Below are 16,011 nucleotides of genomic sequence, written 5' to 3' on the forward strand. Positions count from 1 at the left end.
AGCTGTACAGTAAAATCTCCAAAATGTACTCATTTTTTTAAAGGGGGTTGTAAAAACAATCACTTTTTCAATATTGTAGCTGTAGAAATGAAGTACATTTTCTTTAAGAAATGAAAAAAAAAAAAAAGAAGAAGAAGAAAATGCCACTTAACATCATTGGTACACCGGGATAGGCCAGCAGGAAGAAATACTGATAAGCTTGTCTCTTTGATACCAAGGAGATATTCTAGTCCAAGATTTAATATGCTTCCTATGTTTTCATTAGATATTTCTTTTTTTGCTACTTTTCATCCTTTTCCATATTTCATATCAAAGGATTGGTACAGCCTTTAAAACTTCATTAACAGGAGCAAATTCAGTATCCACATGTTTCTTTTCAAAAAGCACTCTAACCCATCAGATAGCCCAGGAGTTTCATTCTCATGAGTACTCTAGCCATGAAAAAACTCAGCAGGACACAGATGAATCTAATGAATAGAAGAAGAAATCTATTGAGTTTTATAATGTTTGGTGCACTGGACGGGTCCAGGACTGTGAAACCTAAACTTCCCATTGTAAACAGGAAGCTAGATGCATATCCTTCCATAGTATATTGTCCATTTACTCTGTAGACCAGGAAAGCTACTGGTCTCTGATGTCCATGTTCATCAGTCACAGAGCCAAAACTTGGAGGTTTGACAATAACATCATATTCTTCCAGAGATGAGGAAGTAAGATGCCACCATCAGAGCATACACCATCATGGCCGATGGCATGTGCACCCAGGGCAGCTTCTTCAGCTTCAAGTTGGGGAATTCAAGCACTAAGAACAGGACTGAGTACACACTCTCCATGTCAGTGGCAGCAGGGGCAGCTCTTGGCCTGGAGCCTCACGTGCCACCAGGAAACAGATCTGCCCCTCAAAACTTACTCATTTTGATTTGCATTATGTTGAACCATCCTGGCATCCAAGGATTAATCTCAGTTGGTTACAGTGAATGATCCTGTTAATGTGCTGTTGAATTTGGTTTGTTAGTATTTTGTTGAGAATTTGTGCATCTATATTCATCTGGTCTGTAGGGGTATTGGTCTGTAGTTTTCACATCCTGTAATGTCTTTATCTGGCTTGGGCATCAGGGTAATGTAGGCCTCATAAAATGAATTTGGGAGTGTTTCCTCTTCTTCAAGGTTTTGGAAGAGTTTGAGAAGAAATGGTGTTAATTCTTTATTAAATGTCTGGAAGAATTCAGACCTGTGAAGCCATCTGGTCCTAAGCTTTTCTTTGTTGGAAGGTTTTTGATTACTGATTCAATCTCATATTATTGGTTTGTTCAGATTTTCTGTCTTCATGATTCAGACTAGGCTGTATGTTTCTAGGAATTTATCCATTTCTTCTACATTGTCAAATTTATTGGGTTTTAATTTTTTCTTTTTTTTATGTTTTTTAAAAATTTGGTGTATAACTATTCATAGTAGTCTCATGATCCTTGTATTTCTGTGATATCAGTTGTAATGTCTCTTTACAAGGTAATGTCTCATTTTTCTTTTATAATTCTATTTATTTGAGTCCTCTCACTGTTTTCTTGGCAAGTCTAGCTAAAATTTTGTCAGTCTTGTTTATCTTTTAAAAAAAACAACTCTTATTTTTGTTGATTTTTTCTTTTTTTTTTTTAAGATTAATTGGTTGATTGATTGATTGATTTTAATGGCAGTACTGGGAATTAAATCCAGGACCTTGTGTATGTGAAGCATGTGCTCTACCACTGAGCTATATCTATATCCTCCTCCATTTTGTTGATTTTTTAAATTGATTTTCTGTTCTCTAGTTACTTATTTCTGTTCTGATCTTTGTTATCACCTCCCTTTTGCTTACTTTGGACTTAGTCTGTTTTTCATTTTCTAGTTCTTTGGGGTATAAAGTTAGATTGTTTATTTGAGATCTTTCTTTTTTCTCAATGTAGGCATTTATGGCTATAAACTTTACTCTTAGCACTGCTTTTGATGCATCTCATAAGTTTTGGCATGTTGTATTTCCATTTTCGTTTGTTTCCATTTATTTTTTCATTTCCTTTTGATTTAATCTTTGATCCGTTGGTTGTTCAGGACTGTTATTTAATTTCCACATATTTGTGAATTTTTCAGTTTACTCTTGCTATTGATTTCTAGTTTCATACCACTGTGGTAGGAAAAGATAATTGGTATAGTTTCAGTCTTTATTAATCTGCTGAGACTCATTCTGTGACCTAACATATGATCTGTCCTGGAGAATGTTCAGTGTGTGCTGGAGATGAATGTGTATTCTGTTGCTGTTGGATGGATTGTTCTATATATGTCTGTTAAGTTCACTTGGTCTAAAATATGGCTCAAGTCCAGTGTTTCCTTATTGATTTTCTGTCTGGATAATATATTCTTTGTTGAAAGTGCGGTACTGAAGTCCTTTACTATTACTGTATTGTTATCTATCCTTCCCTTCAGGTCTGTTAATATTTGCTTAATATATTCAGGTGCTCTAATAATTGGCATGTATATACTTGCAGTTATATCCTCTTGATGAACTGACCTCTTTATCATTATATATTGGACTTCTTTGCCACTTATTATAGTTTTTGGTTTAAATTCTATTTCTTCTGATGAAAGTATAGCTACCCCTGCTCTCCTCATTTCCACTTACATGGAATATCTTTTTCCATCCCTTCACTTTGAGCCTATGTGTGTCCTTGAAGCTAATGTGAGTCTCTTATAGGCAACATGTAGGTGGATCTTGTTTTTTCATCCATTCAGCCACTCTGTGCCTTTTTATTGTAGTATTTAACCCATTTTCACTTAAAATAATTATTGATAAGAGAGGACTTACAGTTGTCATCTTGTTCATTGTTTTCTGGCTGTTTTGCAGTTCCTTTCTTCCTTTCTTGCTGTCTTCCTTTGTGAATTGACGTTTTTCCATAGTGGTATACTTTGATTCCCTTCTCTTTATCTTGTGTGTATCCACTAAAGGTTTTTGTTTTTTCGTTACCCTGAGGCTTACTTGAAACATCTTATAGCTATTACAGCCTATTTTAAGCTGATAACAACTTAACTTCAATTACATACAAAAACTCTAACTTTTTATTCCCATTTTATGTTTTGTTTTTCAATGCCACACTTTACATCTTTTATATTGTGTATCCATTAACAAACTATTGTACCCACAGGTATTTTTAATACTTTCATCCTTCAATCTTTATATTAAGTGGTCAAATACATCACCATATTACAGTATTAGAGTATTATGAATATAACTATATGCCTGCCTTTACCAGTATGATGTTTATTTTCATATGTTTTCTTGTTACTAGATAGCATCCTTTTATCTCAGCTTGAAGAACTCCTTTCAGCATTTCTACTAATAAGACAGGTCTACTGGTGATAAACTCTCTTTGGTAGCACCAGGTCTGGTGGTCATTGTGACTTACGGACTCAGGCCGTTGGTGTCCACATCATCGACAACTGCATGGCCCTTGGCAAGTGCTGTTGGGAGTCTGTAGAGACTGCAAGGGCTGTTGGGGTCTTCAGCACTGCCTCCAGATTCAGAAGCTAGGGACCAAGGTAAGCAGCAGTGGTGGCTGGTGGTGTGCACACACCAGCTGTGGGGGCCAGCTGCTGGTTCCCATAATGGCAGGGTATAGCTACAAACACACATAGTGGGGGGACCAGGGCAGGCAGCAAGGGCTGGGCCAACTGTGTACATACTGGCACCTGCACCTATGTGTACTGCTGTGGCTGCTGGGTCTCACCAAGGGTGCATGGCAATGGAGCCCGACCGGAACTGGGCAAAGGGCAGGCAGGTACATAGCTGGAGGGGCTAACTGCTGGTGAGCGTTGTTGTGCAGGCCAGCGGCGGAAGACAGGGCCTGATCCAGGCCCGCAAGCAGCTGCAGGACCCCACGCCATTGGTGTGTTCTCCCTTGGCTGCATTGTCTCCCCATGGACATTTACATAGGATTGGAGTCTGGTGACAGGCATCAGGCCAGTGGTGACCAAGCACATAGCTGGAGAGGCTGTCCCCAAGCACACGCAGTGCTGGGATTCAGCCACAAAGGTTGAGTCTGGCATCTTGCACTGTCGCAGCTGCAGAGGCCTGGGCTGGCTGCCAGTGTGGTTCCTGAGCTCCAGTAAGCAAGGGAAAAGGACTCAGGCAGCTGGCATTAGCAAATGCAACTACCCGTGGGAAAAAGCCAGTGAAATCTGCTAAGGGTCCACAGCAGCTATACAGGCTGTTGGTTCCTTCAGTGTTGAAAGCTGCTGGGTCACCTGCAGAGCAGGTTACTGGGAACTGTGGTTGTGCTAATTGCTTGACAACTACTGGTAGACCTTGCTTTTCCTTCTTGTCCCTAGTCATCTCTATACATCTCAGCTTTGCCAGTCTGAGTGGGGTGAAATTGAAGCAGGTCCTTCACGTAGTGCCCCCAAAGGCTGAGGAAGCTGGTTGCTCAACCTGTTCTTTTCCTGGTGAGCTCTAGCTGCAGAGTTCTGTCTTACTGCTGAGCAATGCTAGCATGGGGGATAGGATGATGGAGGCCAAATGAAGATGTCTTCCTTCCCTTTTTGGGTGGTTATTTTCAAATTTTTTGTTCAACTGTGTTGCTGAAGTTTCTTAAGTGAACTCCACAGCTGTTTTTATTCCTGCACAGCTGTCAAATTATTGATATTTGTAGAGGGATAGAGGCAGGAGTCTCCTACTCTGCCATCTCCCAAATTTGTGTTGTTTTAAGTTACTAAGTTTGCGGTAATTTATTAGAGCAGCCATGGTAAACTAATACAGTCAGGCATTATTCTAACGGCTTCCCTTTCAATATTTCACCCAATTCTCACCTTTTCCCATCTCCTCATTAATCAGGGAGAGGTGTGTTAGTAAGTAGAAACTAATTTACCATCTTCAGTTGGCCCCACCACACATACCCTGTACTCACATGTGCAGAATCTTCCTGACTGCTTTATTCTGGGATAGAGAGGAATCTGAAGAGCCTTAAGCCTAGGGCTTTTCCTCAAACCATTCCCATACTAATCCTATAACCCAGGGTTCAACAGGAAAAAAAAATTATATTTTCATTGACTTGTTTTCTAAATCTAGATTTTTATATTAGGTTAAGATGCTATATCTGTATTTACCATTTACCTTAAGGTGGATTATGGTACAAGATGGATCTGTTTTAGACTTTATCCACTAGGCTTTATTCTAAGTAATATCCCTGGTTTGAACCCACAGGACAGTCACACACATACACACACATTCACCAACTATGGGTGAGTTCTCCTAGGAAAACCTGTCCTTTATGCAGTTGTGGGAAGAACAGAGGGCAGCAGTAGTCCTACCCTTCACATCTCTCTGCCTTGTAATTTTGTTTCAATAGAATTCACTTAACATGCCTCATTGAGGCTTCTATATGGTGATATCTGAGGGAAGATTTGGAATTGAATGCTGGTTTTGCCTTGGGTAACCTCTCTTTTCCCTCCATTATTCATCTATAGAAAATAGGATGATACCTATTGTCACGATTGTTACAAGGATTAAAATAAGATGATATGAGTTAAAGTGTCCTGGACACAGCAATCATAGAGACTGGTATGCTCATAGACATAGCTGAGAGAGAACTCGGGCCACCATGTTGGTTCACAGTTGATTGGACCATGTGTGGGCACTCGATTCCCCAAAGTCAGCCAGATCCACAGACTGATCAGATACTAACAATGCAGCTTAGTAGAGAAAGTTCTGCCTAAAAAGTAAGACAGCAACAGGCTGATCTCGAGAATCTAAAATAGGAAATAAAGGAGAGAAGCAGGCAATTAGGGGCAGAAACTGAAGCTAAAAAGATGTAAGGAGGGAGGAAGTTGTGGGGTCAGAAGCAAGTTGTAGGTCTTGAGTAGGACTAAGTTATGAGGGAACATGTTCTGAGTATGCAAAAGTAATGAGGTCAAGAAGAGATATAGAATGGATGCTGAGGAAGTCAGGAGAAGTGGGAACTCCTCCAATAAGCAAAGTTTTAGTAACTAAGTCATATAAATGGCATAACAGTACAGTAAAGATCCATTAACGAGATTCCTAGAGCCATCATGCATCCAGAAGAGTTCCTGTTCTTGCATTTTTATGGTTGCCTATCTTCCTTATTGTCATATGTCATCTTAAAATAAATTCCCATTACTTGAGCTGTACTATTAATCCTTATTTCTTGCAAAAGAGCTTGATTAAAACAAAAGAGTACATGTGGTAGTTTCATCTCATTTAAAAAAATAGATCATGAAACAGTAATGCATAAGGAAACAGGAGAATATTCCTGGCAAAGAGAATATCAGGAGTCAAGGCTTGGAGGTGAGAAAGTATTAAGGGTATTATTGGTGGGTGGGCAGAATCTGAGAGCATTAGTCAGAGGGTTGTGACAGGTCAGAACCAAAGGGTAAATGCAGTAGGGTACAGTAGGGTAGCTGGGAATCTAGATGGCAGTGATGGGCAGCTTATTGTGCTAACGGAGCTGAAGCTCCTCCACTAAGGCTTTGTTATTCTCATACCTCAGAGTTTTTGTTAGTAATGCATATCGTCTTAAAGATATTTAAAGATCAGTCACAATTTGATACAAACCCTGCCCTTACCTTGGGCAAGCAGTATACTAACCTAACTGATTAATGATCAAAGGCCTAGTTGTTATGGAAGACTCAACCAGACCAGCCCCCTTTGTTTTTCAGAAGCTTCAAGGAAGCTGCTTGAAAGAAACACAGAAAACAAACAAACTCCCTATCACGTTTGTCCCTGTGACTAAGGTCACAGGAAAATGCTGTAGGGAGAAAACCAAGTTTCCCATCTCTGACATGGCATTGCCCCAGCCCAGACCCAAGTGATGACTGAAGTCTCTAGGGGTTAGATCCAGGTCAGAACTAGTAAGTACCACTGGGCTGGGGTCCTGGTTCAGTAACAAAATCTGTTTCCTTCAAATGTTTTCCAAATTTTCTAGGCTCCCTGAACCTGGGGAACAGACTTAAAAAGAGTGCTGTCCAACAGAAGTATAATGCTAATTCTGTGTCTATTTTAAATTGTCAAGTAGTCATAGTAAAAAGGTAAAAATAGGTGAAATTAATTTTATAATACATTTTATTTAACCCAGTATATCCAAAATATTATTTTCAACATGTAGTCAATATAAAATTATTTTTCTACTAAGTTTTCAACAATTCAGTGCCTATTTTATACTTATGTATATCTCAATTCAGAGTAGCCACATTCCAAGTGCCCAATAATAGCTATATCTGGCTGATGGCTACTGTACTAGACAGCACAGGTCTACAGTAACCTGACTAGCTTCCTCCTTTCCACCTTACCTCCCACTCCCATCAGGTGCAGGAATTTGAGGGGTGGGCCAGAATATTTGAAGGGCCTTGTTGTCATGTTGATGATAGGAGTCCACTGGGAAAAACTAAGTTTCTCTTCTTCTGAACCACTGTCATCTACCCCAGTGTCCCTCTTCTTTCCCCTCCTGAAATCAAGGACTAGTATTCTCAGAGAATTTGGTCTATACTTTATCATAGCATTTCAATTTGCCTTACAGTCAGATGTTTATGTTTCAAACTCCTAAACTAGGTTACTAATACTTTAATGGCATTTGTCTTACTCCCTGACATCTCTCTTCACAGTAAGCTTAGCACTTAGTCATCAATAGATGTTTGCTGAATGAATGAATGATACAATTCTTAAGAGACAGATGAACATGTTTTAAGGAAGCTTTTGTTTCATCTGGCACCTCCAGGTTCACACAACTCAATTCCTGATTAAACAAGGAAGCCCCTCAGGGCACTGTTGGTCTCAGCCTGGAAACTGAGGAAAACACTTGCCTTTATCCTTTGGGGTCTCATGTTCATAAATACAATTCAACAAATAGTTCCTGAACAACTCTCATGTTCCAGGCACCATGTTGGGTGCTGTGGGAGCTGCAAAGATGAGTAAGAAACATCCTTGCCCTCAAGTCCTTAAGTATCCAATAGAGGGCACAAATGATTATACACAATAATTATACACAAACAATTATCATTTTAGGTTGAGTACCCAAAGTGCTATAAAGTAGATTAAGAGTCCTGTGGAGAGAGGAGCAAAAAGAGGAACCTGTAAAAGAGGCTTCATTCAGACTTATCCTTTGAGATGATGCTTGCAGGCAGGACAGGATTTGAATAGTTGCAATGGAGGGAGGGAAAGAAATAGCTTTAAAAAACCGGACAGATGAGAAAGAAACACAATACAGAGGAGGTGTGTTGAAGAAACTAATTAGGACAAGGAAATGAAATGGACTCCAAAGAGCAGAACAGAAGAAATTACAACAGGGTGACAGAGAAACAAATGCTATCAGAGGGGTGAGGGTTCCACAGCTGTCAGGCACCCTTGTTTAAGAGGGCAATGCTGCAAAGAGCTCCTCAGGAGCGAGGCTGGGAGTTCCAGGAGGAGATGAGGTAGGTCTATGTCACAAACTGATAGCAGCAGAGGTAGGGACTAGAGGAATGAAGAGCCCTCCGATCAAGGCAGGGGGAATCTCCTAAAGAATGTTACACAACCAGATTTGAGCAAAGTCCCAGAACGACAAAGTATGAGAAGAGATCAGATAAGTCAAAAAGAACTTTCTGTGACACAGAAGACACGGGCGATATTCTGGCTAGAAAGTACTGCATGCCTAGGGGATCACAGGAGCAGTCAGAACAGGAATAGGATACCAACCTGGGACACAAAAGAAGATGCAAACAGCCATTGGCTGGGTTGGAGTGTAAATTATAAGTTGTGATAGCCTCTTCCAAGCCACTAAAGTTGGGATTCATGCCTGGAGGTATGTAGGCAGTTCTGCATACAAACAAAAGTTGCACCCACAGCAGCAGGAAAAATTCCAAAACTGGCATTGAGGCAGGTGTACAGAAGGAAACCAGAGAATCTGATTTAAGAACAAGACTGATTTGTTTTCAATTTTGTTTTAAAATTTCAGAGGCATCTATTGCCCTCGAGCACTTTTACTTCAGAAAAAGAGAGACCAGGCCCTTTTACCTTTCAGAACATGCATACCAGGGCGCCTACAGAACACGTTTTTGGACTCAGTTATACACATCCAGAGCTGTAAAGGAGACTAAATGGCTAGCATACACTGAGCGTGTGGCAATTACTAGGCCAATGTGCAAAGTGCTTTTTACAGGCATTATCTCATTTAATCCTCACAGAATTTTACCTATGACATTATATTATTATCCATTTCTCAGATGGGGGAACAGGTACATAGCTTGCCAAGATCACAACACTAGTAACTCATGGGGTTGTAAGGAAGTTTTTTATCTTATAAACTTTATAGTTATAGGACTAATCAAATTTTCTCTTTTTTGTGTCAGTTTTAGTAAAATATATTTCCTAGGAATTTAGACAGTTCATTTAAATCTTCTAACTTATTGGCATAAATTTGGTCAGATTTCTCTCATAATTTTTTTAAGGTCTGTAGGGCCTTAGATGTATTCCTCTTTATTTCTGATATCGGTTATATACACTTCTTCCTCTTTTTCTTGACCAGTGTTGCCTGAACTGTACCAATTTAATTAGTCTTTTCAAAGAAACATTTTCTTGATTTGTTGTTCCTTTCTATTATAGGTTTGTTTCCTATTTTATTAATGTCTCCTCTTAAGTTATTTCCTCTTATATTATTTCCTCCCTTTTATTTTCCTTGGGGGTTTTTTGGTGATTTTTTCCTCTTGTTTCTTGAGATGGATCCTTATTAGATCACTGATTTTTAGTCTGTGTTTTTGTCTGAAGTATGTATTTAACTTCCCAAAGCATGCATCCCACATAGTTTGTTTGCTGTATCCCACTTTTATATTTTATTATCATTTAAAGTATTTTGTAATTTCCATAGCAATTAATTTTTTGATGCATGGATTATTTAGAAGTATATCTTTTAAAATTCAAATATGAAGGTTTTCTGGTTATTTCTTAGTGTTTTCTTGCTTAATTGAACTGTGGTCAGAGGATATATTCTTTTGTTGTTGTTTTACTGAAGTACAGTTGATTTACAATGTTGTATTAGTTTCTGGTGTACAGCATAATGATTCAGTTATACATATATATATTCTTTTTCATTATAGGTTACTACAAGATATTCAATGTAGTCCCCTGCGCTATACAGTAGAACCTTGTTTTTTCTCTATTTTATATGTAATTTATATCTGCTAATCTCAAACTCCTAATTTACCCCCCCCTCCCTTTCCCCTTTTTTAATCACAAGTTTTTTCTATGTCTGTGAGTTACTTTCTGTTTTGTAAATAAGTTCATTTGTTTCATTTTTTAGATTCCACATATAAGTTATACCATATTTTTGTCTTGCTCTGTCTGACTGACTTCACTTAGTATGATATTCTCTAGGTCCATCCATGTTGCTGCAAATGGCATTATTTCATTCTTTTTTATGGCTAAGTAGCATTCTGTTGCATATATATACACACCACAACTTCTTTATTCAATCATCTGTTGATGGACATAGCTCATTGTAGTTTTGATTTGCATTTCTCCGAAAATTAGCCATATTGATCATCCTTTCACGTGCCTACTGGCCATCTGTATGTCTTCTTTGGAGAAATGTCTGTTTGGGTCTTCTGCCCATTTTTGACTGGGTTTTGGTTGTTGTTATCAAGTTGTATGGGCAGTTTTATATTCTGGAAATTAAGCCCTTGTCAGTCACATAATTTGCAAATATTTTCTCCCATTCTGTAGGTTGTCCTTTCGTTTTGTTTATGGCTTTCTTTGTTGTGCAAAAGCTTATAAGTTTAATTAGGTCCCATTTGTTTATTTTTGCTTTTATTTCTATTGCCTTTGGGGACTGACCTGGGAAAACGCTGCTACGAGTTATGTCAGAGAACGTTTTGCCCATGTTCTCTTCTAGGAGATTTATGGTGTCCTGTCTTATGTTTAAGTCTTTAAGCCATTTTGAGTTTATTTTTGTGTATAGTGTGAGGGAGTGTTTTAACTTCATTGATTTACATGCAGCTGTTCAGCTTTCCCAATATTATTTGTTGAAGAGATTATCTTTTTTTCATTGTATATCCTTGCCTCCTTTGTCGAAGATTAGTTTACTGCAGATGTGTCAGTTTATTTCTGGACTCTCTATTCTGTTTCATTATCCATGTCTGTTTTTGTGCCAATTCTATGTTGCTTTAACTACTGTAGCTTTGTAGTATTGTCTGAAGTCTGGCAAGGTTACTCCTTCAGCTTTCTTTTCCCTCAGTATTGCTTTGGCAATTCTGGGTCTTCTGTGATTCCATATAAATTTTAGGATTATTTATTCTAGTTCTGTGAAAAATGTCATGGGTAATTTGGTAGGGATTGCATTAAATCTATAGATTGCTTTGGGTAGTATGACCATTTTTAACAATTAATTCTTCCAATCCAGGAGCATGAGGTATCTTTCCATTTCTTTAAATCATCTTTAATTTCCTTTATCAATGTTTTATAGTTCTCAGTGTATGACTTTCACCTCCTTGGTCAAGTTTATTTCTAAGTATTTTTTTGATGTGATTTTTAAAAGAGTTTTTTGTTTTTTTTTTTTTACTTTCCTGATATTTCATTGTTCATGTGAAAAAATGCAACAAATTTCTGTCAGTTAATCTTGTATCCTTCTATCTTGCTGAATTAATTTATCAGTTCTAGTAGTTTTTGTGTGGAGTTGTTAGGGTATATATAGTAACATGTCATCTGCATATAGTGACAATTTTACCTCTTCTCTTTCTATCTGGATCCGTTTTATTTCTTTTTCTCATCTGTTGCTATGGTTAGGACTTGTAACACTATGTTGAACAGAAGTGGTGAGAGTGGCTTTGTCTTGTTCCAGATTTTAGTGGGAAGGCTTTCAGCTTTTCACCATTGAGTCTTATATTGGCTGTGTATTTGTTATAAATAGCTTTTATTATGTTGAGTTATATTCCTTCTATACCCACTTTGGTAAAAGTTTTTATCATGAACGGATGTTGAATTTTATCAAATGCTTTTTCTGCATCTATTGAGATGATCATGTGATTTTTGTCTTCTCTTTTGTTGATGTAGTATATCACATTGGTTGATTTGTGTATGTTGAATCATCCTTGTGACCCTGGGATGAATCTAACTTGATCATGGTATATAATCTTTTTTATGTGTTGTTGGATTCAGTTTGCTAATATTTTGTTGAACGTTTTTGCATGTATATTCATCAAAGGTACTGGCCTGTAATTTTCCTTTTTGGTAGTGTCTTTGTCTGATTTTGGTATCAGGGTGGTGGTGGCTTCATAGAATGACTTTGGGAGTGTTCCTTCCTCTTCAGTCTTTTGGAAGAGTTTGAGAAGGATTGGTATAAGCTCTTCTTTGTATGTTTGGTAGAATTCCGCAGAAACCATCTATCCTGGACTACAGTTTGAGTTTCTTAAATTACAGATTCTATTTCACTTCTAGTGATCAGTCTGGTCAAATTATCTATTTCTTCTTTTTTTAATTGTAGTACAGTCAATTTACAATATTGTGTCAATTTCTGGGGCACAGCATAATGTTTCAGTCATACATATACATACATATATTCATTTTCATATTCTTTTTCATTATAGGTTAGTATAAGATATTGAATATAGTTCCCTGTGCTATGCAGAAGCTTGTTGCTTATATATAGTAGTTTTAGTATATCTATTTCTTCTTGACTCAGTTTTCGTGGACTCTATGTTTCTAGAAATTTGTCCATTTCTTCTAGGCTGTCCAATTTGTTGGCGTATAATTGTTCACAGTAATCTCTTCTGGGTTTTTTGTATATCTATGATATTGGTTGTTATTTCTCCTCTTTCATTTCTTAGTTTATTTGGGTCCTCTCTCTTTTCTTCTTGATGAGCCTGGCTAGAGGCTTATCAATTTTGTTTTCTCTTTCAAAAAACCAGCTCTTGGCTTGATTGATTCTTTTCTATTTTTTAATCTCTATTTTATTTATTTCCTCTCTGATCTTTATTATTTCCTTCCTTCTGATGACTTTAGGTCTTGTTTGTTTATCTTTTTCTAATTCTTTAAGTTGGTAGGTTTAGGTTGTTTATTTGAGATTTTTCTTGTTTTCTTGTTTTCTATAAACTTCTCTCTTAGGACTGTTTTTGATGCATCCCATAGATTTTGTGTGGTTGTGTTTTCATTGTCTTTGTCTTAAGGTGATTTTTTTTTTTTTTTGAAAAACCAAATTTACTTAAAGGACAAATGCATCACTATTTGCAAACAGATCCGTGACACACAACTTGACATTGAGATCTGATAACCTGCTTAGCACATTTAAATCCACAGTGCCTGCTGGGGGCTTAGGGGGTGGCACCAGGCCCTTGGATGCATGGAGAGCTGGGCTGGCTCTAGAGGGAGACGGTTTAGGCTGAAATTTGCCTTAAATATTGGCTTTGCTCGAATACCACATGGTGGCAGCTCTTGCATTGTTAAAAAGGACACACTAAAGGGAAGGTTACAGATGGGTTTGGTAAATGACTAAATCTCACTACATAAATATTCAAACTTAAATTATTGTATCAGCCATTCTAATATTTATATAGAAATTCCCAAAGTGTGTGCCTCAAGGTTAAGTATAAACCAGGACATAAGTTTTGGAAGTCAGTCCCTTGCAGTGCTTGTAACAGGAGTGTCACTAAGACTTGAGACGCTGTGGTGGCAGGACAGGTCACTTTCCAGAAGAGTTGCCTGGGGCATAGCAGCTTCATCCTCCAAGCCCCCCTTGGTGCACATCGAGGTTTGGGGGGCCATATTGGGGAGGCAGGGAAGGGGCACTCCTCAATACGGGTAGAATACAGATTTGGGCTTCATGCTCCATCCTGCAGTCCCCTGGGAAGTGAGCGACTGAGGAAGGAGGAGCAGCAGCCAACACGGTGAGAGCGTGTCTGCAGGCAGCCCCCTGCACCTCTGCTGGGGTCTAGGCCGAGTTGCTGGTGGTTGAGTGCAGTGATGAGAGCTGGCATCTCCCTGCTGCAAAAGCACCAGTCCTCATGTATGGCATGTAGGGCAGGCTGTCCCGAGGCCCTTCCAGTGACAAGTTGATAGGACAGCAGTGGGGAAGCAGATTAATGGCCCAGCCAACATGGTCCTTTCTTAGAGCAGCTGACCCATGAAGGGAGAAACTTCAGTCCTTGGTCTTCAGTATTTCTGGCAGGGCTGTGAGTGGAGATGGTACAGAGGAGCTGACGTGTGGGCACAGACCTGCCCTCAGGGTCTGCTTGGGGCCCGCTGCACTGGCCAATGAGCTTCTCCTTCCTGCCCAGGGGGAAGGCACGGGCACCAGCCCTTTGGGGAGGCAGGGCTGTGAGGTCAGTTTGTCCCTGCTCAGGGGTCAAGTGTGGTTCAAGTCACAGCTTCAGCAGACCTCATTTAACCAGTTTTTGTTATCTTAAAAAAAAAAAAAAAAAACCACAGAACTACATCCTAAATGACAAAAAATAAGCTGTTTTCTCCACAATATTACTTAGGAAGATTAAGAGCTGGCAGTCCCATCATCCTGAAGGTCCAAAGTGTCACAGGCAAGAGGGGTTTTCCAGCTGAGAGGTGAAGGGTGGGCCCCTGCACGGGGTGGGCGAGGTTGTTGAGGGGTGTGACACTCGGGGCATTGGGATTTCATAGTGACACAATTCTCAGAAGAACAGGTCCAAGAGTAAAAGATGAGATCAAGACAAACCACAGCCTGCTCTCGCTGGCTGAGGCAGATGCCAGAGCTCTGTCTGTGGGATGCAGGGAGGTGGGCGGACAAGCCCCAGGGGCTGGGCTGGGAGGTAGTCAGGCTGATGGGGCAGGGCTAGGGTGGGTGTGTTCCACAGTGCAGTTTCCAAACCGACCAGAACTAGCCAAGATTGATGCTTCAACAGGTTAACTCAGCAATTCAGTGTATTGAGGAAGATCTGGACACCCAGATCACCACTGAGATGCTAGTGAAGTGGCTACAACAGTCTGCAGAAGGCCAGGTGATGCCAAGAAGGAAAAAGATGTTTCAAAGTCAGGATTCACCACCGCACATCGCAAATCAAAGTCCTGGTGCCAGACCAGTCTCAGGGACAGGAAGAAAAGAAACAGTAACATACCCTACATTTTGTTCTGGGAGAATGCAGGAAGATTCTCAGAGATACTGTGGTGGTGTGGTGTGCTTTGGAATGAAAGCAGAATCCCCCTAGGAAGCAAGGGTGGGAAGGAGGAGCAGCACCAGCCAGGGAGGCCAGCGCACCCTCACCGCAGGGCCTGGAGTCACCCCTGGGCCCACGTGCGTGCCGCAGCACCGGGGTGCCAGGGCACCGGGGTGCAGGGGCAGGTGGGCCAGGCTATAACTGCTGCGTGAGGCATCAGTAATGAGGCAACACTGGCTCTCAAGAAGGTACAGAGCAAGTTCCAAGGCCACAAGCACAGTGAACTCAAACCCGATGAGGTCCCGTCTGTTGAACTGAAACCTCTCTTCTAACTTGCTGATGAGCTGCTTCACGTCGTTCCTGCACAGGTTACTGCTGATCTTGGCGGCCAGCAGCATGCAGGTGCCCACGCACAGCTTGTGGGTCTGCTTGTTGAGCTTGCCCTGTAGGACCAGCTTCTCACAGTACATGTAGGCCATGGACACCATCACGGGCTACAGGCCACTCTCCTCAGACAGGTTTCGCACCTCTTGTTTTAAACTCCTGATTTTGCTCAGCGTCAGCCTGATGTGCGGGAACTTCTCCTGGAAGGTCTCGTTCATGTTCTTCTTAAGGTCGGAGGGCTTCACATACTCTATCACCATGGTCATGTAGGAAGCGAAAATGAGGACGCGCTTGTGCTTACCGCAGGGCCACTGTGTCTCAAAGTATTTTTTAATTTCCTCTTTGATTTCATCATTGACCCACTGGTTTCTTAGTTGTTGTTTAGTCTCTGTGCAATCTTTTTTTCTTGTTTCTCTTTCTGTGGTTGATTTCTAGTTTCATACCACTGTGGTCGGAAGAGATGCTTGAAATAATTTCTATCAGAGGACACACTTTTGAATAGTT

The 16,011-nt window shown here is 40.0% G+C and overlaps 1 long non-coding RNA gene and 2 pseudogenes across 1 annotated transcript in view; 1 reads left to right on the forward strand and 2 right to left on the reverse strand.

Annotated features, from left to right (window-relative positions):
* LOC116153456 (uncharacterized) overlaps window positions 1–16,011 on the forward strand; it is a 34,373-nt gene that overhangs the window by 17,402 nt on the left and 960 nt on the right. The gene's annotated exons all lie outside the window — the stretch shown is intronic.
* Window positions 332–857, reverse strand: LOC135321388 (oligosaccharyltransferase complex subunit OSTC-like; annotated as a pseudogene).
* On the reverse strand, window positions 15,092–15,782 carry LOC105101751 (CDK5 and ABL1 enzyme substrate 2-like; annotated as a pseudogene).

The sequence above is a fragment of the Camelus dromedarius genome, chromosome 5 (assembly GCF_036321535.1).
Source record: "Camelus dromedarius isolate mCamDro1 chromosome 5, mCamDro1.pat, whole genome shotgun sequence".
In the NCBI taxonomy this organism is placed as follows: domain Eukaryota; kingdom Metazoa; phylum Chordata; class Mammalia; order Artiodactyla; family Camelidae; genus Camelus; species Camelus dromedarius.